The 22,224-nt window shown below is 35.4% G+C and overlaps 1 long non-coding RNA gene across 1 annotated transcript in view; it reads right to left on the bottom strand.

Annotated features, from left to right (window-relative positions):
- Positions 1–21,741, bottom strand: part of LOC308181572 — a 61,269-nt gene extending 39,528 nt beyond the window's left edge. Inside the window, exon 1 of the long non-coding RNA XR_013941505.1 lies at positions 21,604–21,741. This is a non-coding gene — a long non-coding RNA (uncharacterized lncRNA). The remainder of the gene's footprint in view (positions 1–21,603) is intronic.
- Positions 21,742–22,224: the final 483 nt, after the last annotated feature.

Below are 22,224 nucleotides of genomic sequence, written 5' to 3'. Positions count from 1 at the left end.
CTGTTACGCTAACAAAAAGCACTTTCTCTTCCAATAGTTGTCTCTCACAGTGATGTGTTGTTGCTCATAATCCCTGCACTTTAACTTGTTAAAGTCCATCCTGCTTTACAGGGAAAGAGGATTGCTTTGCATGAGCACATGCCCAGAACGTTCTCAGTTACAGGGAGATCTGGCGAATCCAGATCCCCAAATCTGCGAGTGGTAGAGCTGGTCCACAGACTGCCAAAACACTTACAGCATTTCTAACAGATTCAATTATCTTTATGCCCTTAGTCTGGTAAGAACCAGAATGTTCTGAATTCTTTCAAATAAACTGTCCCTTTGGTAGTTTTATTTATTCTAAATTGAACAGGCAAAATCCTCTTTCAACTGCTGCAGTTGCTTGGTAGTGTGTAGACTATAATTCTTTATCAAGAAATGAATATGGAATATGCAAACATTAGGAAAGCCCCAGAAGACGGGTAATGTAACATCTGAACTCCCAAATCAGGAATATTGTGTGAGATCCTCACATTGAAGCTGATGCTCTGTGTCATTCACAGAGAGCCATATCTGCTGTAGTCTGCTGTTCCTTATTGGCCATCTCTGGGCAGTTTATTACGCATCCTAAGCACTAGTTTACCTAAGTACCTCAAGAATCTCCACAAGTATCTAGTTTTCTCTGGGCTGAAGACCTGTGAAGGAATTTAGGCTGTGCAGATGCCTCTCTCAGTATCAGTTGAATGTCTATACTGCTCACTTCATTCTTGATGCTAAGGAGCTCCTACTAAAGAGACCACTTCTCTACTAATATAATGAATTATTGTTCTGTGAATAATCTTTCAAAATAGGTTATTACGTTCAAAAGCAATGGAGTATGAAAGTATGAAAAGGAAAAGACAGAAGACAGAATTTGTCAAATAGCTGATATGTGACAGAAGTTTACATGTGTAGGAGAAAGAAATGTCTGTATTTCCTGTTTAGTGCTCTGGAATACAAAAAGTCCTATTACATAGGATTAAAAATGCAGTGTACATAATAACACAGACTGGGAGCACTTTTTAATAACAATTAAGAACTACAAAGTATTCTGATTCAGCAATGCTCAATTTATGATTATGCAAGGGTGAAATAAATGTTGAAAACTTGCCAAAAAAAAAAAAAAAGTAGGAAATTGACAGTAATGAAATTGCATGATTACCAGTCAAATCTCTCAAATATATTCTCACTACCACTCTGGTGTTTCTTTCACTGGAACAGTGTAGGGGGGTTACCAGATTCTGTGATCAGCGTGTGATAAGCATTTATATTCTTGCAAAACACAGATTAAAACCTAGCTGAAAAATAGCTAGAGCTTTAAAATTCAGTGATGGAAACCATGCACAGCATAGGCAGGAAATGTGTCTGACAAGGAAGAGAGGTTATTTTGCCTGCAGAAAGGAATGACACACGTAGCTGAGCTACTACCATCAAGACACCTTTGAGCACAGTGAAAGATGCAAGAAAGGTATAATCAGAGAAAAGAACTATAATTTTCCAGAACAAGATGGGGAGATTGAGAAAAGACTATTTAACAAGACAAAGGAGCACTCCATTTAAGTGCCAGGCATACATGTTCATGCACAGATGTTGTCTACCTGGGAGAGGGCTTCTCCTGACAGGTCTGTCCTGCCAGTCAGGGGAAGAGGGAAACATCTTTGAACAGAGCAGGCTTGCAGCCCCCATGCTGCCACATTGCAGCCTTGAGCAGTGCCCATGATTGGGAGAACATACACACTGCTTGTCTCCTCACTCCTTCCCATACATCTGTTCCCACTGATGCTGGAAGATCCTCCCATCAGGTCAGAACAAGTTCTCATTACCCTCTTTTTTTGGCAGACCATTAGATCCTCCCCTGTGCTGCTAAGCTCTGTGCAACCCTTTTGATGCTACTCACCCCAGGAGTATTGTGTCTGACCCGATCTTCTCATTGGCTACCTACTTGCCCTCCTATTCCTTCTGTTATCTGCCATGCTGCCTGAAGAGGTGAGGTACTACATTCTTTGCTTGTCCCACTGTGCAAATATGTTTATTTTCAGGAAGTCAACATGCTTGTGTATCAGTTTCTTCCAGTTTCTCCTTTGGAACCCTCTAAGCGTATACATTTATTAAGTGCCAGCCTGTGGTGAGATGGTTTGTCTGCTTTGTTCTGATACATTTCTCTTAACAGGAATAACAAGGGGATTAAGATAGTCTTGTGTATTTTAGTAGACTGTAAAGGAACAGAAATGCACACATCATGACAGACCTTTTAGAATGCACAGGGGCATAGATAAAATAAAATTTCTGACACTGACCTTGGCTATGACAATATTGATAGAATTAGAAGAGAGTTGATATTTATGAAAAACATTGCAAAACCAGAGCTCTTTTGGTAATGTAAATGGGAAGAGAAAAGGATGGAGATGGAAGACGAGACAAAAAAGCGCTAGATCAAAGCTGTTTGTAAATGCTTTTTTAGATGGGCAAAATTCATTATTTTTTCATAGTGACTTAATTAACTTTCTGTTAGCAAAATGCAGTGAATTTTCACACAGTGAGTCAATTATAGGGCTCTGAAAACGCACATCTGAAAAATCAAATCCACATTTAATTGTATAGAGTGGTCTTGTACAAGATCTTTTTTAGCAGTCAAAGGGAGGCAAGTGCAGACTGAAGGGAATGGAAATGAATAAAATCAATCATATTGCAACAGCTTATGAACTTGTCATGTATTACCTCATGTTATGAGCATATATTTTGCATCCTATTTAATAAGTAGATCATACCTGTGGCTGTAAGCTAATGCTTTCTGTTTTTCAGTTTGGGTAAGGAAAATGGGTAAAAACCCAAAGTGGTCCATTAGTGTGACTCATGAAATGAGATTAGTTTGGTGAACTATCTTTTCTGCTTTTTGGTCCATAACCCAGGAGTTCCACATTTAAATAGTGACCTCTATTTCGCTTTGACAATATCATATTTTTCTTTTCTCAAGGCTTGTTGCTGTCATTCTTTCTTATTGCTAGTTGGAAAGACTTAAAAATAGTATTCCAGTTACATCCGTCTTTTTTTTTTTTTGTTTGTTTGGCAAAAATTTCCTAATTAATTGTATTCCAAGTTCCTTATGAACATACTTTTTTATATTTCCCAGTATAGTAACACCAAAATATTTCATTGTCAGATTACTTGCCAAAGAATATCTAATTAACTTCAGATTCTAGAAATAAAATTCAGCACTTTTTAATGGTATTGTGGATGCCTAATTTTGTTATTTTCCACTCCTCAATCTGGTATAAGGAGCAGATTTTCCCCCTTAAAAACAGTTAGATCTCAAAAAATCTATTGGATCAACTTGACTCGTGACAATCCAGTTCAATGTTTATTTAATGTTCCTTGTGCTATACTGAGTTTTCAAATGCCATCTTTGGAAGACCCAGATGAATCAGACTGGCAAAAGGCATGCTGAACTGATCTATTACAAAGGTGAAATGTCCGGTACTGTACACACAGTGAACTGTAAATAGTGCACCAAAATAACAATTAGGGGGCTACCTTCGGGTAGCAGACTGTTCTTAGACACTCATGCATGTCCATGGTGTCCACATCTCACTACTTTTGCTCATTATTTGGATGACTGTAACTGGAATGGGGAAGTAGGAGGACAAAGGCAATATGAAAAGTCTGAATCATAAATGTTTTGAAGAAAAAAAGGATATCCACTACTCTCTGTCATGATCTTGTAGAAAGTTATAAATAATCCTAGTATTTTAGGATGAGATGCAGAGGTTAGTTTCTGATAAACCCATCTCTCTGCTCTCCATCTGCCCTTTTTGTCTTCCAACTAGCAATCATTCCACCACGATTACTCTTGGCCCTCAGTTATGAGTTACCTGTGCTGTCTTTGAACCATTGGATGTGCCAATAAAACAGATATTCCTTCCCTGAAATTTTCTTCCATCTCCCAAATCTAACCCGTGCCCACTTCAAGCCTGAACACCTCAGTTCCTGTAGCCAGCACTGAAAGATGCTTTACTCCTTCTGTGAAACCTTTCCTGTTGCACTACAATCACTCTGTGACCTGACAGTGTCAGAGAGCCATCTACCTGGCTTCCCTAGAGGAGCCTGAAAATTTCTTCTCTCCCCCAAGGTTACACTCTCTGTTTAACTCATTGACCTTCTATTTATTGCAAGGTCAGAAGCAGCAGCAACAACCTGGAAAAGACAGCAACTTGCAGGGAGCTCAATATTCAGCTTTTGTGGGGTTAATGAAAAGGAGTTCTAGAGAAACCGCATCCTTCTTGGCATAGTCAGCATGTCTTGCAGAGTGGTGGCACTGAAATATTCTAAAAGTTGCCCAGGTAAAAACAGACCAAATTATTTGTTGGCACAGGGGATCCTTCAAGTTATCATACATCAGGCATGTTGTTCTCTGTTTGCAGTGCAGCTGACATAGGAGGGTTACGAATAACACTAAGCCTTACTTATTCCTTGCATTCTGCTCAGTCCTTTCACTTGATTGCTGGTGACAATATCAAATGATTTCATTTTTTTTCTTATCAAGGGTACTAAACAAGTGTCAATCCTTTCCTGCTGGTGGTCAACAGTGCATTTATACATTTTTTTGCCTTTTATTTTCCCACATTGTACAATGTTCTCAAGGGGTGTGCAAATGGAAAATCTGGGGCAGGATGCAAAGCCAATATTCTGTCATTAAATTAAAAATATGGATAAGCAAAAAAACAACAACAACAAAAGAAAGTGGGCAAATGTAATTCAAATTCAAATGTAGCCTTTAGATTTCTGTTCTTATCTAAAAAGTCAAGGAATTAGTTTTATTTTTCAAGGTAATTATTAAAAAATATGGCTCAAATGAATAAATAATTTAATATGAATTTAATTCTACTGAATTTAATCCCATAGACTTTCCTGGTTGGTTTGAATTGCACAGGCTTACAGTCAGAATGTTTTTAGGATAGTTATATTCTTCCAGGCCTGAATATTGTCTAAAGGGTTATTGCACTGGTAAGATAACTACTTTTTGCTCAGTACTCACATTTTTGTAGCTCATGCTCTAAAATGTCTCTGTTGCATGAAACATACACCAGTCTCACATTAAGATCTGACTATATTTACCATAATTTCTTGATTTGTTGCCTTAAATTCTTGTTGCAAATACAGTGCTTGCTTATCTCACTGCTTTTTCTGATCAAGTGTGAGGGTTTATTCCTAACCCTTGATGAACACTTATTCACGTGAGTAGCATCAATGGCACCAGTGTAAGAGCACACAAAATGCAAAATACTGAATGTTTTCAGGGATTAATATTCTAACAAAACCCTCCTTTTCTTCAAAACATTTCCGAGCTATGAAGTTTAACACCATGAAACAAAAATATTTTGGGATTTTGGATATACTAGCATGCATTTTTTAAAGATCTCTAAAAAAAGATAGCATATCTTTTACTTGTCAGATCAGTTAAAGCTAGTTTTATGATTAATTTTAAGTATGAAACAATGCATTTATTTAAAGCTAGTAGCTGTAAATTTGTAATAGTAGAACACAGATGAAAAAATACAATCTATTAATGTTGTACCTAATGTGTGCCTTTATTGGTTATTTCAGCATCTCTTATATATATATATATTTTGTATATACATGAAGCTGACTTCTTTTATTGATTTGCCATGATGATTATGTTTCTGTTATGACTGTTATGATCCCCGTCCCCATAGTGCTTATCAGAAAGTTAGTGTCACAGATCAAAAGCTATGACCTGCCTATATCATGTCAGGTTAGAATGCTGTCATCTTGCATAATTCCTTATAACAGCTTCCACCTGCATTTACTGTCACTGGGTAATGAAACATCAAATGGTGATGTGAAGGATGAACCTTCTATTCATTTTCTAAGGTTGGTTGAGTAACTTTTTGCTTGTATACCTTATGAAGAACATTCCTGTCTAAGTCCCTCTGCATAATGTTTTCTCTGCTAAAGACACTTTCTGAGATATGTTGGTAAAATGACTTAAACCTTGTTACGAAAAACACAAGATATCTAATTTTCCAACTAGGGGAATGAGGATTCTTTCCACATGATGACTGTATATGATTCAACCTCAAATGTAACTGAAAGTGCTCAAGATGAATGACATTCTTCACTCTTTTCACCCAAATCTGGGATGGTGTACTCGCAACATTAAATTTAAATCTTTATATAATATTGTAATACTTGGGCAGTATTGAAATCACAATTCCACAGGAAGGCAATTCCTTTTTTTGAAGTAACTCTTGGATATGGGAGATACTTCAAGTTTTGGCTGGAATTAAACTGAAGAGTTATTACTGGTAAATATTTTTATTATCTATGTTACCAAACTTGCAGTATTCCAGACTGAAGGTTGCAGCTGGGAATCCATGCAGACATTAAAACAAAACAAAACAAAACAAAACAAAACAACAACAACAAAACACACAACACTATCTGAGCTATTTGCTCTTTTGTAAGAGGAAATTATATGGAGGGTACTTATCACCAGTCTTTTCAGGGCTCATTTATAAAGCTCCACGACAAAATTTGGAATTTTTCTCTTGTCTAGTAGGAAATCAGTGGCTGTCACTTTTATCTTTCTGCCATTTTAGGTACTGCACATCAGCAAATCTCTCTCTCTACTGCTTGGTGTTAATTTTCCATGCCAAGAAATAAGGGAACTGGTTTTCAACCTTATGTTAGTACTTCTGTACTTCTGTACTTCTGTATCACAACTCAGCTATGAACATGAAAGGCACTTTTTGTTCATGTTCAATTCTAAAGTTAAGGAGGATTCAGATAAGTTATACTGATCCCACCCCCTCTCCCCTGAATTGATTCATCTATTTTTAGTTCATGTGTTTTCTCACTGATAGAGGCTCCTCTCTGATAGTTTGGGTTTTACTTTCAATTAGAGTATATCTTGTTATCTAGAAGAAAGTTTACTAAAAGCATGGCCTTGAGATTAGTTTAAAAGTGGTATTCATTGAACACACTTAATCTTCTAAATTCCTGACTATTGATTTGCAGAGAGAAGCTTATGTCTGTTGATGGAGATTTATTTCTGTAGTCCAAATTGATGATGACCCTCATTCTATCATATTGTTGACCAATTTTCTCCCCTCCTTTCAGGGACAATACATCATCTTGATAAATTTTACATTACTAAGTTTCAAAATAAACTTTGCCATTGCAAAATACTGCCTATTGCTAGTATGGCAGCATATGTAGCTTCCAGTTATAAAAACAAGCAAATAAACAGAACATATGGATTATCTGTTGTTGTTCACAGGCCAAGGTTTAGGATTGTTTTCAGAAAGTGTTATTGTGTTTTGATAAGTATTTACCTACCACAAGTACCTTCATTTTGCAAAGTGGAACAAAATGTTTGCTTCTCATCAAAAAACACAAGGGGGCAGTTTAGGATAACAAACCAACAAAAGTATAGCATATATATATATATATATAAGATAAAGAGTTCAGTTTTAGAAAAGTAGCTTTTCTAAATCTTCAAATTTGGGTTGCATAGATGCAGAGATTACCCTTAGCACCCAGAGACTTCTGGACTAGATTTACAGACAAGAAACATAATAACACAGAATGTATTTTAATACAAAACAGGCCTTAACTCAATGAAAGGAAAAGAGGGAAGAAAAAACTCATACCAACTGGGTACGTTGGAAAGATCTTTCTCAGAAGTTTTCCTTTTATTCAATAACCTACATACATCAATTAACAGAACAGATTAGACAATGCTTCAGTTCACAGTTTTAAAGTGATAAACATTAGTGCAGCAGCTGCAGCTGCACCATAGCACTGAGATTTTGGATTCGTTTATAATTTACCTTGTTTCCTTCAGAAAGTCTAAAGCAAGCTTTTGCAACATAGGCTAAATTTCTGTACTGGAGAAAGAGTACCAGGAATAAAAGCTGTGCAAAGAATAACTAGATGTGCCAGTTCAAAGTTTTGTCTTGCCATGAAAAAATGAAAACAGCCTCTCCGGATGTATGGAAAGCTCCTAACATTTTTATTCTTGCATATTCTAACTACTATACTGCAGTACCATATTGACCGCCATAACACTGCTTAACCAGGAGCATCCCATAATGATTCACAATTCAGTAAAAACTTGCAGATCACTTGTAATGTGCTCTTGCTTCACATTAATTTTATGTCTACAGGTAAACTTACAGGAAGGTGAGGATTTTTGTCACGGTAGGAAGACTCTTGGGAAATTGAGGTAGGAGGTGGGAAAGTTAACATTTGAAAGTATATCCACAGGCCTGCTTATGTAACCCTAACCCTAACCCATCACCCTCCAGTGTGTTGGAAAAATTGAGGGATATGAGAACCAGGAGAAATTCAGACTGACTTGATCAGAACTTATTTTACATGCTCTTGTTGCAGTACTTACGGAGCAGGCAGCTATAGCACCACAGGAGAACATACAGCACTTTCCTTTCTACAGGCCAGATTGGCTTCAGCAAAGTTGTTTCACCATGAATGCTCTCGCTGAACCATTCTGTCCTGGCAGTCCGTGGACAGAGGCTGGAGCAGCAGCAGAGTCTGGAGCCTGAACTTTTTGCCTGCTTAATGCATAGCTCTTGCATGGTGGAGCGTAGGGAAGGAAAAATGCTTAATTAACGCCAGGAACGTCTTTGTACCATCAAGCTAGGAGACTGGATAAAAGTGAAAAGCTTAAATATTGCACTCTTTCCAAAGAGTTCTGGGACTGGATTCCCCTCCTGTAACAAGGAGCTTCTCCACACTTCTGAGGGTGGCCTAAATGTGTTGCAGGGAAAATGAAACTGAGAGTACACAAAAGTAGCTCTGCGTGCCTGAACTAATTACAGTGTGACTGCATCGTTTGGAACAATTTTGGTGGTCCTCTAGTTGCTTTTGGAACTACTTAGAAGAGAAAAAAAAAAAATTGTAACATAACCATGGGATTTTTACTGACTAGAATTTTTCCTGTGTTGATTACAGAAGGTGCAGAGCACTGTGAGCATATCCAATAGGAGGACACTCCCACTCTTAAATCCTTTACTAAATCAGAGTTGGCACTAGGTAGAATTAAACCATGATACTTTCTTCACAGTACTGTAGTCTAGGTAGCTACCCCATGATTTAGTCAAGGTATCATTTAGTAGGAATCCATGTAGGAATCCATTCTACAGTAAAAGCTCTTAAAATGAATATTCAGATTAGCAGTAGATTCAGATTAGATTAGAACATTTGGCAACAATACATAGGGATATATTTTCTGTACAGTATGTGCTTCTGTCAAATTTAATGGTCATAGGGTCCTCAATCCCTCATATTTATTTCCTGAAGAGAATTTAATCTAATCAGCTTTTCCTTTTGGAAGGTAGAATTGTCTCTGTATGATATTTTGCAAAACAGGATAAGTATCTGTCAAATGAATGAATAAAAGTAAACTAAAAAGAACATGATATTGAGGAGCAGCTGGTAATTGTTGTCAATAACAGGGTACTTTCAATGCACTTGGATTATTTTATTTTATAACTAAGAATGGGAGGAATATTAAAAAGGTTCACTTTGGCAGTTTTTGCATTTCTTCCAAAGCATAACGTCCTCTTCAGATTTGCTGCCACCTACTCACAGCTTATTCCCTATCTGACACTTGAGTAATTGTTATAAACCATTTCCATCTGTGATTTACTTTCTGTTTCCTATTGCAGTTGACAGTTAATGTATCTTGTCTGCTGTTATGAAATTAAAAAAAATGGTCTGAAAATGTTAAGAACAAACATTTGTAAAGACGAAGGCATGAAGAAAAAAGCTTTTAAACTTTCAAAATTCACACATTTTTAAATCTCTCAGCCCACGATATTATCAGTGCTAGGATGCCTAAGTATTTCTTTAAAAAAACAATAAAAAAACAACAACAACAAACAACACTGAGAATAGGATAGCACTACTTAAAAATTTATATTTCCAGGTTAAATTCATCTAGCTACAAAAGTGACATAGCAATGATTTGGTGTTACAGATTTCCACAGGCTTGCTAAGCTTACTATGCATTTTGCTTCAGACTACCTTCAGCTGAATCTACTGACATCAGACGAGTTATAGCATGTGTGAGCTGTTTCATGTAAAACAACAGCAAAATCTTAAGCTAACAAAACTTGATTGCCACTCTAAGGACAAAGTTATAACAAACAAAGCAAGGGTAGGTGTTGTTAGTTCTGGAGATACCTGTTGAGTAGAACTTCGCAGCTGGAAGTGGTACAGATCAGGAAGTCACACACCTCACTCAGAGAGTGGAGAAAATATTGAGCAAACAAGCTATCTTGGAGAAAACTATAAGTTATTGCTATTTCGTGCCTACCATAATATATACAACGTCTTAATTTCCAAAAGAGCTGCCTTTGAAAGAGAATGAAATATCTATGCAACTGTTTCACTTTCCAAACACTGACAGTTTGGTAATATTAGGAATGAATTTTACCTGTCTCTCAGCTAGTTTAATTAGATACATTTTCTAGTACAAAGGGTATTTTTAATTTCACCATGACAACTTTTGCTGCACAGAAAAGAAGTACAGCTCACTCATACCTAGATACATCCATAATCATTGTAGTTCAAATTAGTGATTCAGAAAACATGGTCCACAACAGGAAAATCACAGTGGCTGCAGTTTTGATAGATAACAACAAAATTAAATTGTGTTGAATGAACATAGTTTCAGATGGCAATAAAACACAAAGTATCTGGGGTAGATACAGATGCCATGAGTGTACATGGGAATTGTGAGCCTAAACTTATTTATAGTAGAAAATACATATTATATTAATATCATTCTTTTAGGTGATTCCATGTTTAAGCATCTAGCTAAATCAAAATTTTATGAAGAGTATTTCTGGTGGAAAGCCCTTAGCTCTGTACATTTTAAAATGGCTTTTTAATGCACTTGAACACTCTGTAACATGCAGTAAATTATGTTCTCTTTAGGAAAAGAAGTAACATTTGCAGCTGTGCCAAACTCATGCTGTCTTTCGTAAATCACTCTTTTTTCCTTCTTTCTTTATGTTTATATATATTATAGATAATTTTGGATTATTATGTAGATTATTGAGGATAACTTTAAAAAATGAGTAGGCAGCTAATCACCACACAGCCACTCACTCACCCCTTTCAGCGTAATGGAGAAGAGAATTAGAAGGGTAAAAATGAGGAAACTTGTGAGTTGGGATAAAGACGGTTCAATAGGTAAAGAATAACCTGAATGTGCAGGCAAAGCAAGCTAAAGAATTCATTCACTGCTTCTCATTGGCAGGCAGATGTTTAGCCATTTGCAGGAAAGTGGGATCCATCATGCGTAACTCCCAATGTCTGCTCTGCCCCTTCTCCCCACCCTTTTTCTCCTTCTTTCCTTCAGTTTGAATTACTGAGCATGAAATCATCTGTTATGAAACATATGGAACTGTTGGGCACTTGGATCAGCCATCTTTGGCTGCGTCCCCCCCAGCTTCTTGTGCACCCTCACCCTACTCGCTGACAGGGCAGTAGTGTAAGAAACAGAAAAAAAACTTGAGGTTGTGTAAGCACTGCTCAGCAACAGCTAAAATACTATTTTGTAGATACTAGGTTTGTCACAAATACAAACCATATCACTCTAAGAGCTAATATGAAGAAAATTAACTTTATCCCAGCTAAAACCACTGCAATGAGAAAGTGTGATTTAGTTCTGTTTTTTGAGAGGGAGACTGATTAAGTACTTTGTCAAGTCAAACATCAGTGGAAAGTGTGTGGAAAAGGCTAGTGGAGAAGTGACAGGACTATGCACATAACTCTTTAGACATGAAGCTTCTTCTTGGTGTTCTAGGACTTAAAACTACTAGATAGTGCTGAGCAGTTCCCAAAGACATCAAAAGGAATTTAGGGTATGCAACAGGTCACAGTAGGTCCATAACACCTGTCTGGCTTCTGCCTTAACATTCAGAAAAACTTTCAGGTTTTTGTGACTAATGTGCTTAGTTTTATTATTTGCTCATCTTTTCATCCCCTCCATATCAAATTTTCATCAATCCTCTAAATAAAGCCTCAGCTATAATGTGATAGTCACACACCTTCACTGCACTTGGATTATTTTATTTTATAACTAAGAATGGGAGGAATGTTAAAAAGGTTCACTTTGGCAGTTTTTGCATTTCTTCCAAAGCATAACGTCCTCTTTAGATTTGCTACTGCCTGCTCATGGTGGTGGTTAAACCAAGGTTGTAGTAAAACTACAACATTCAGCTTGATGATAACTCCTTTTCTGCCAACCAGAATATGTAACAATAAATTTATCTAGGCTTTATTTTTCTGACTTTCACAATTGTGGAGAGATAGCTGCTCCATAGGTTCTTCTGAGATTAATTTAATTAGGCTTTTTAAAGACACAGAAAGAAAGTACAAGAAAAGACCAAAGACCTCTGAAAACATCAAATAATATGTTTAACACATTAAATTTTGATGCATGGAATTTTCTGTTTAAGAGAAATGTTGCTTAGATGACTCAAAGACATCAGACTTAGGAGTGCAATTGTTCTAAGTTCCCTGATGTTGAGAAAGAAGAGACAAAGACAGGCACTTTTAGAAGATGAATCAGTCCACCTGTGCTCTGTATGTCTTTGTGTAAACATGAATCTCTTTCCACTGATATAAGTGTCACTTAATTCCTAGCTTTGACCCCTAAATTAAGCTCCTGAAAGTTTGGTAGGATAAGTCCAGACTTCTGCCCTATCTGGCATGTCTAAACACTTTCTCTGTTACCTAAACTGATTTCATTCACTCTTTGTCAAAGCAAACTTTTGCTGCTCTTCCATTAAGTGCCTAAAATTAGGATACATGAATCCAGTAAAATCCTTTATTTGAGAGCACAGTAGAAACCACAACCATAGTTCTGGAACTGTCTGTCATGACAGTAAAGTGATCAAAAGAGAGACAATGATAGCTGCAGGATAACCATTTTTATTAGAAGAGTTGCTGTAATTATTCTTAGATAAAACCCTTGAGGTAGTTTTCTTCATCCTGTTTAAAGTATGAATCCCTCTTTAATATCTAGTGGTGAAGACAGTTACTATAATGCAGATTTTTCTTTCAAATAAGACAGAGAATAAACTTCTTAGAAACTATCCAAACACTAAAATGCAAAGCTGATGAAACTGAACCTTAATCCCAGTTATGAACCTGCAAGGATTTAGCCCATAATAAAGTTAGCAATCATTAATTAACAAAACAGGACACATAAGCTATAATGAACAATATCCTCAACACTGGAGTTCACTAAACATGATGCATTTCAAACTAACTATTTTGGCAGTAACTAGGATATATCAAGTCAGCAGTGCCTCAAACCAACATCAGAAAAGACTATAAAAGCAAGCATACTGAAAGCACAGAACACAGGAAGAATATACTCATTAACAACTCCAAAATTTTGTAGCTGCATGGTATCTACAAAACAAAAACAAAGCTAAAAAAAAATAAAGACTTAAAAATTCAAAAGACCAAACTTCATGGGAAAGTATTAATTGAAAATGATATCTGCAAAGTATAAGCAAGACAATTAAAATATTTAGTGGTGATTTGGGCATCATTTCTGTAACAGTAGCAGATTATCAAAAATTAATATTGTATGGCTATAGAAACTTATTTGAAAATGTCTTGTTAGATGTCAACATTTTGTTTGAGATGAAAGGAGATTTGCTTGCCGATTTTTCATAGGACTTGGAAAAGAAAGAAATATATATACAGATAGTGTCTCTGCTTCTCTGTATCTTTTTTTAAATTATTGCTGTCCTGAAGAAAGGGAAGGACACTGAGAAGAGACAATCTTGAAACAGATAAATTTAAGGGTAGAAGAAGTTTAATATTTTGATAGCAATGAAGTGCCACAAATAATACTCCTAGTTTTTCTGGTTACTCACTGAATTTTAGGCTAATCCCTCATCAGTCCCAAATAAAAGAAAAACCTCAATAGTTATGTGCAGCCTTAGTGAATTGCTATATTTGACAATGGTTTACTTGCTTTCATTCTGAGTCAATAGCTGAGAAGGAAAGGGGAAGAGGAGGAAGGAAGAGTGAAATTCTGGTCATTATGAAGAGCTAAAACTCCTCATGGTGTTAAAAAAGAGTTAGTCTTGTGCTTTGCATGTGTGATTTAAAAGAGAAATCAGCCTGTTCCTGGAAGTAAAAATGCAATTTTGAAAAAGAAGGCTTATAAAAGAAGGTTTATAACTAGTTGTCTGTGTAGAAATGTGTTTTTCCTCTCCCCTAAGAGAACAATAATCATTCTGAGCACTAGTAGGTCCAGTGACCCCATATTTATGTGAACTTTTCAAGGTTGCATGTAATTCTTATCCAAGAGGGTCAGGAATTACAAATCTAAGCTTTTCTCTCTAATATTCTTCCTGACATTCTCAGTTGCACATTTGCAACCTTTATGGAACAAAACAGAATGAAATTCAATAAAAATAAAAATAAAAAAGTATTTTAAAAATAATGATTTGTTACATCTAAGCTGGTAGTATTGGCTCAAATCAGCATCTTGAAAAAGACAACAAACCTGTCACTTTTTTTTGCATGATGATTTGAATTATGGTTAAGAATTTCAAAGTTTGCTCTGTATACTTGGATCAATTCTCTCAAATGGACTCAATAGTATTTTTTCAGGTGTCACATCAGTGGAAGGAGCTGAAAACTAAACAATGCTTCACTCAGCTATGATTTTATTAGCCTCAGTGCTGTACTTTGATTTCCCAAAAGCCACAGCATTTAGCATATTTCATGACTGAATCATCTAACTGAATGTCAGGCAGGTGATAGTTTTAAGTCTCAGCAGTGTTGAAAGGGGTTAATTATGGCTTAGTTCGAAGTTTTTTGAATGGGTCATAGTACCATGAGATGAAACTTTCATTGCTAATAAGTACTTGCACATGTGGTATCATGATGTCTCTCATATTATTTTATCTCTTGATTGCGTGGTGTCAATATTTTATGTCCAGGAGTACTTAAAAGGGTAATATGCTTTGGGAATATGATCTTATTCCACAGAACAGGATATCATATTCGTAAATACATACACATCATGACAATCATATCTTACTCCAAATATTTTCCTGCATCCAGGCATTAATGACTACTTGAATTCACAAGTGCAATGATAAAGGTCTTGTCCCAGCTCCTCAAACCTACGTTTAGTAATACTTAATCACTAAGTCTACTACATTATTATTGAATATCACTGAGATGGCTATTTTAAAAGTCACAAACTTATGACTGGTTTCTCTATATACTCTTGTTAGAAACTACTAGTGAATGACATTTCTGCTTTTTCAGGTCATAGTTTATTTATGAGAACAATTAATTTAGAAATACATAGCAGCATCAAACTTTAAATAGATTACATGGTCCATGTTTCATAAATCACATTGGTCACACAGTCTTAACTTTCCAGAAAGCTGATTTTTTTTTTTTTCCGCTAAGAACAGTGGATGCCCCTGTAAAAATTACATTAAAAAACAATTACTTAACTTTTGTAGATTATTAAAAAACAATTACTTAGCTTTTGGAGATTATCTATGGACAGATTTTAAAGGTAAATTTGTATTTAGAAATTTTTCTTTCCCTAAATGTGCTTGAAGTATATCAGCAGCATTTCACACCAGGAAACACTACTCTTTTTACAGCAGTACTGTTTTCACAACAGTACTTTGTAATCTGCAAATCAATGTGTTTGTGTTCTTCACATATTATCTGTTCTAGATGATGTACTGAATGCAATATGTTATATATTTATTCACACTTCATTTTGGGGCTGACAATTTTAGCATATACTTCTCTTCTCATACTTCAACAATTACTTTAACCCTGACCTCCATGAATAAAATTTTCTGCATTAATGAGAAGTAGCTGTCTCAATGAAGAGCCTGAACTGAGTAAACACTCTGAGCTGTGTCAAATAGTGGTGAAAAACAGCTTTCACTATTTATTTATGGCTGCTGGTGCTGAAAGGAAAATTCACACCTTTTTGAGTATCTGTTTATTTGTAAGCAAAAGTCTACTGTGAAGACCTGAATAGTGAGGGAATATGTATTCTAAAAATTGTTTCATTTTGGGGTTAGACTGTGATGTATTTACATGAATTTTGTATTGTTGAAACCTTGCAGTTGTTATGCTCAGGTTCTGGTTCTGAATGGGCACTGTGGAATAATAACAAATTTACAAGTACAATAGAACTTGACAAGCATCTAACGTTGCATTTAACCCAGACATTAGAACTGGTCAATACTCAAAACTTCTTTATCAATTCTGCTTCAAACATTATCAATGAAAACGTAAAAATCTTTAGAACTCCTCATAGAACAGAAATTCTGACAGTTTACCTCATTTGTACGTCTAATTTTTGAGATAAATAATCTGTAAAGGAAAATGATACATTGCCTGTGATGAGCCCCAAGGAGTTTCTTAATGCTTTTGCAGAGTTTCAGGCATCTGCACACTTCAGGGAGAACAATCTACCACCAAATGTACACGTAACCTTGTAACAACTGGAGATATCAGTCAAAATCAGACAAAAGAAAGTATTCAGTGCCTGATGAGTTTGTGTAACACGTTGTGACGGGAGTCAGCATTAGCTGCTTTAAAAAGAACAAATTCTTGTCCAGTACGTCCATTAATTTGTAGTGGGAAGAATTAATATCAAGGATGCAATTTCTAATATCCCTAACACAAAGAACATGGGGAATGGAGCACAAAAAGGGGTTAGGCTCATGTATTGTCCCTGGATACTTGGTTCTCCTGTCACTTTCAAAGACAGAATACTGGGCTGGATGGACCATCATTATGACTAAATTGGGCATTTCTTGATACCTTTAATGACAAACTTGAATTAATTCTATCAGTTCCTTCTTCTGAGGACTGAGAATTGTATAAAATACTAAAGCAAAAAGCATCGTGCCTATAAAAGGACAGTAAGGAAAAAAATATAATAAGAGAATATGGTATCTAAAAATCATGTTTGAATATTCCTTGAATAACCTGTAAGGTCTTGCTGACATATGCAGCCAGAAATACTTTCAGAAAATTAACCGAGAACAGAAATACTAATTTATGACTTGGATGGCAAATCGGGTTAAAAGCTTGTTATGTAATACTTATCTATTTATATTATTTTATGTTGGGCAGTGTTCAAGATAAACTCCAGAAGAAATCTGTGTAAAAATTTCTTTGTTGTACTTTAACATTAAAATTGTTAGCCAGTGTAGTATTTTTCTTAAGTCTACCATCATTTGAAATTCTCCTTTTGATCAGGCCTTACATAGAAGAGTTAAATTGCTTGCTGCAAAACAGGTAAATTTGGGCTGCATGTGTACTGGAGTATTGAAACAACATTCTCATGCGTATTCCCATGCAAGTAATTTGCATGAAAACATTGACTAAAAAGAGGCTGTTCTGAGAAATCAACAAAAAGTGGTCCAATGACTTGGCTCAAAAGGCAAAAAGAAATGTGTTCAGCCTGGCTAAACAATATTTTTTTCCTTCCTTCCTTCCTTCCTTCCTTCCTTCCTTCCTTCCTTCCTTCCTTCCTTCCTTCCTTCCTTCCTTCCTTCCTTCCTTCCTTCCTTCCTTCCTTCCTTCCTTCCTTCCTTCCTTCCTTCCTTCCTTCCTTTCTTTCTTTCTTTCTTTCTTTCTTTCTTTCTTTCTTTCTTTCTTTCTTTCTTTCTTTCTTTCTTTCTTTCTTTCTTTCTTTCTTTCTTTCTTTCTTTCTCTTTCTTTCTTTCTCTCTCTCTCTCTCTCTTTCTCTCTCTCTTTCTCTCTTTCTCTCTTTCTCTCTTTTTCTTTTTCTTTTTCTTTTTCTTTTTCTTTTTCTTTTTCTTTTTCTTTCTTTCTTTTTCTTTTTCTTTTTCTTTTTCTTTTTCTTTTTCTTTTTCTTTTTCTTTTTCTTTTTCTTTTTCTTTTTCTTTTTCTTTTTCTTTTTCTTTTTCTTTTTCTTTTTCTTTTTCTTTTTCTTTTCTTTCTTTCTTTCTTTCTTTCTTTCTTTCTTTCTTTCTTTCTTTCTTTCTTTCTTTCTTTCTTTCTTTCTTTCTTTCTTTCTCTCTCTCTCTCTCTCTCTCTCTTTTTCCCTTCCTCCTTCCTTCCTTCCTTCCTTCCTTCCTTCCTTCCTTCCTTCCTTCCTTCCTTCCTTCCTTCCTTCCTTCCTTCCTTCCTTCCTTCCTTCCTTCCTTCCTTCCTTTCTTTTCTTTTCTTTTCTTTCTTTTTCTTTTTAATCCCCAATAATATATGTGTATATATATATATATGTATATACATTTTTTTTTAATTCCTGGATAAAATGTATAAATGAAAGAGCAATTAGCAATTGTAAGCTGAGCCTTTCACCATTTGGCCTCCTGTTACCACTACTTGATTAAAAAATCAACTTCTAATTTTCGTCATCTCCTTCCTACTCTTCTAATTTGTATGCATAGAAACCCAGCATTAATGGAAAAGGTAGGAATTTCTCCTAGGTGGGCTACTCTGTTGAGGATGTCACATATGCCTCAAAGTGGGATCTGTGACTTTGAATTTGTCTAGTCCCAAGAGGGAATTGACCTGAAATGTTTTTGATTTCTTATCTCTCATAGACAAGCTCCATCAGCTCCATCTCAGTATCAACTAACACTGGTGTTATCCAGAAAAATACCTAAAATATGAAATTATGAGATCTCTTAAGACGATGGAAATGCAAAAAGAAAGTGTAAAAGTCCAAATGTTTTGTGCTGGGCATTTTTGTTGGCTATCTCCTCATCCCCTTTGGTTTATGATGGGAACTCATTCTTTCTGACATCTTTAGTTAGCTATCATTGGAGGGATATATCTTTACATGCCAGTTAGATATAGAACTCTCACTGTAGCCAATGGTGATTCTGGAACTGAAATGCTTATGACTCATAATGATTGACACTCTTGGGGGTTGCCTGTTTAGCTTGTGCATGTAAAGGTATATCATAGCATTCAGAGCCCTTGGAAATGTTTTAGACAAATGTATAATTGTTGTTAACTTTGGCTCTAATCATTTCATTGTATTAAGCTTCTGAAATACCTTGACTTGGTTACTTAACGAGTTTAAAGCAGCAGGCAGATGGCTTTTCGTCTATTGTTAAATTTAAAGGTCTTACTAGAACTAATTATTTTGAAATGGATTCCTATGGTATTATGCATTATATCAATGAATAATGCAGGACTGGCAATTTATTGGCAGAACATTCACATGAGTGCCATAAATCTAGAAACAACATAAAAGCAGAGTGGATACATATTTTAAAAGCACAGCTTGGGGAATCACATTAGTGCAAATCTACAACCCTTTTTATAATGGTGCATATTTTTAAATATGATCAGATCAGGAGATTTTTGATGAGAGGTTGGGGTTTATTCTATGTATTGTCATGACAGCTAAGATACTTAGTTTCTGAAGTGTATTGAGTCTTGTACTAGGTTCTGTACAAACTCAGGAGAAAAATACAGTCTCTTCTCTCAAGCACTTGCAAACCAGATATATACCCAAATGCAGCACCTGGGTAAAGTCACCCCACAGGTGACAGAATAAGAAACAAGACATGTATGGCTAGTGGGATAGGATCAGGGTGGCAGCAGCCTGCATTTTTTTTTAAGCACCTCTCCAAAGAAAGGTGTAAGAATTAAAATGAAAACAGTCAATGGTCAATGAAATAGCTCTGCAGTAGTTTCCAAGCAAGCTGTTTCCAAGTTTGAAGAGCAGTTAGAAAATTGAACAGCAGAGAAATCCCCTGCTAAATACAAGGAGAGACAATAAAATTTGAAACAAACAAACAAACAAACACAAAAAGTGCACTTTTTTTAGACCAAAATATGGCTTTGTATAAGACTTTTTAGTGTAGGGCTAGTGACACTCATGAAGGTGCATCTGTACAGTCTTTTTGTATTTAACCCTCTGACAACTTAAAGGAGCATTGGTTATATCTGGTATGTACTGCATTTGGTTGAGTTGTGGATTTAGACAGCTGTTTTTACAGCTGCAATAACATTTAAAGACATGTAAATTATCTGCTAATGGCCACTACTGGAGGAAAGGTACTGAGCTAGATAAACCTTTAGTGTGCTGCAGCATGACAACTCCTGTGCTCTGTTCATTAGATTTGTCTGTAGTATTGATATAAATCTTTTAGTACTGATTCTTGATAACCTTTACTGTAAGGCAAATCTTATCATACAGTAGGAAATATACACAACAGGAAATACTTCTAAAAATGATGATACTATAGAGCAAATACAATTGGCAAGATAATAAAGCAATCCTTGCTGTGTATAACAAATCAGAGGAATCAGGTTGTCTTTGGTTGTAGAAATATGCTGAGACGTTTGTAAAAGAAATTGAATATCTTATAGCTAATTTAAGAAAGTGAAACACTACACTCTTTTGAGATTACCAATTACTATATTGTATACTTAATAAATTCACAGTAAGGTTCAGAGTAATATTCAGCACATGAATTCACAATGAGCATGAAGAACCCATACAGCTGCTATGTATTGCAGCAGTTCAATCAGATTAACAATTCATAAACCAAAGAGTGTGCAAATAGGACTCGACATTATGGCCGATTTTTGGAAACCAATAATAGCTGAAAAGTAAAGAATGAGCATTTAAAATATACTGGCATATAAAAGTTCGGTATGCTAAAGAATATAAATTTAAGTATAGAAGTAGTGTATAGTAGATATAATCACAATATAAAATTAGGGAGTCATAGCTCTGAGAACATTTCAGTATATTATTTTATTCTTAGGTACAAAGCTTTCTTTTATTTATTTATTTAATTGTGGTGAAAATGTCCTGAAAAATCAAATTGAAAAGCCAGCCCAGTCTTCACCTTCTTGCTGAAATAAATACATTTCTAGAAATGAAGTATTTATGAGAAACTATACTTATCCAGGGTGACTTTGTGGAAAGGGTTAGTATAAAAAGACTCCTAAAATAACATTTGATAAAAAAGAATCCAATAATAATTTATTTAAAGATCATTTTACATCTCACAGTGTAAAGGATCTTTTGGACTTGTGTCTAAAGACCTTGGACAAAAACATGGGTCACAGATGCAGTTTATACATATACAGCAAGCTTCTACCAAAAATTATTGAAATATATTGACAAAAGATTTTAGAAAATAAGCAGTATCATCACTTCCACCTTAAGAGAGAGCAAGGGAACTCTGTTCCAATTTTAGAATATATTAAATTTCCTAAGTTCATTTTTAGGCAGTAAAATAAGACTGTTTTCCTTATACACCAAAGACCCATTCAGTCCCATTATTTGTTATGGAATTGTATAAGTTATTCTATGTTAACCATTATGCAGATGTTGAACGTGGCAAGTATGCTAAGAAAATGTAGCACTGTCATATACACTAGGGTTTTCCACGTTTGTTTGGAGGAAATGCTAGACTGCAAGAATAGTGGTAATAACACTTAAACTACTTTAAAACTTTAACCCTATGAAAAGAAAAAGAAAATAAGAATACTCAAAAAACTGAAGCACCAAAGTCTTACCTTATTTACCATGAGGTAAATGTGCTGCTCTCATTGGTTTTTGTTTTGTTAGTTTTTGTTTTGAGGATCAGTTCGGTCTAAATCATTCTAAGAAAGCCATATTATGAGCTGATTTAATTTAGTTGTCTTAACTTCCTTGGAAAAAAATTGTTGCTCCACCTCCAGAGATATTTATACTAACCTGATAACTTGCCTCGCATGTCCGGGCACTTAAAGTGACTATACTATGAGTTTTGGGTATTACTGTTTTATATCAAGAGTAGGGCTTTGTTTATTGCAACAGGTTTAATCTATTAAGTTCCTTAAACAATAGACAAGTCTCTCAGTAGTGTGACCAATTGAAATCAGTGTACTGAAAAATATCATTTGAAGAAAAGTGTAAAAATTTTTCCATAGAGTAGCACAAGGCCTGTGGCCTCCCCAAGGGATAATACAGTAGTTGGTGAGGCAGAATATTATCAGCATAAGGTAGAAACAAAGAAAATATGGAATTATAAGAGTATTTTATTTTTTTTTAGGAATTAAAGTATTCATGTTTGGTTGATGACAGTTTACATAGCTCAGATAGCTGAAGCAGTATATCTGATTTTAATTAGCTGAACTATATAGTCTACACACTAG

Source organism: Anser brachyrhynchus (genome assembly GCF_964034855.1).
Source record: "Anser brachyrhynchus genome assembly, chromosome: 1".
NCBI lineage: Eukaryota > Metazoa > Chordata > Aves > Anseriformes > Anatidae > Anser > Anser brachyrhynchus.
This window is presented reverse-complemented; position numbering and strand designations above follow the sequence as displayed.